Source organism: Petromyzon marinus, assembly GCF_048934315.1.
Source record: "Petromyzon marinus isolate PM22_M1 ecotype Great Lakes invasive population chromosome 68 unlocalized genomic scaffold, UKy_Petmar_22M1.pri1.0 chr68_unloc.1, whole genome shotgun sequence".
NCBI lineage: Eukaryota > Metazoa > Chordata > Hyperoartia > Petromyzontiformes > Petromyzontidae > Petromyzon > Petromyzon marinus.
Window position 1 is genome coordinate 5009066 of NW_027422597.1, and position 563 is coordinate 5009628.

Genomic DNA, 563 nt, shown 5'->3' on the forward strand with positions numbered 1-563 from the left:
CCCCCCGATGCTGGTCTGTATCCCGGCTACCCATCCAGGCATTGCCTCCCGGGGTCTCGGGGGCTCCCTTGCCTGTCCCCTTGTCGCGATGGCGAGCTCCTCCTCCTCGTCGGAGAGTAAGCTCGCCACGGCGCACTCCCGTCCCCACCCTTGCGGCTGCGTGCCCTCACCGGAGAGCTTCTCACATTTACGCGCGCGCTCGACAAGGGTGTCGAAGGGAAGGCGCGCCCCGTCTACATTTGGTTGCCACCACGGGGTACGCATCAAATATCGCTGTACCTTCCCGGCGGCAAGGTCATCAATTATTTTCGCCTCATACTCCGGGTGCGCGATCCGGGTTAGTGCGCGCACGTCCTCGGCATAATCTCGCAGATCCTCACCGGGTTGGCGGCGGCGCGCCTCTAAGGCCGCCTGCGCCTCCTCCTCATCATGCGTGCCGAAGCGTAGTTCAAGCCGGCGCATTAATTCCTCCCACTGGGTTTGTGCGCTTGCGGGCAAAGCCTCTACAAAGTCGGCTGCCCGCCCATCCAAGTGCATCTCCAGCTGCTGCAACGCCTCCGCGT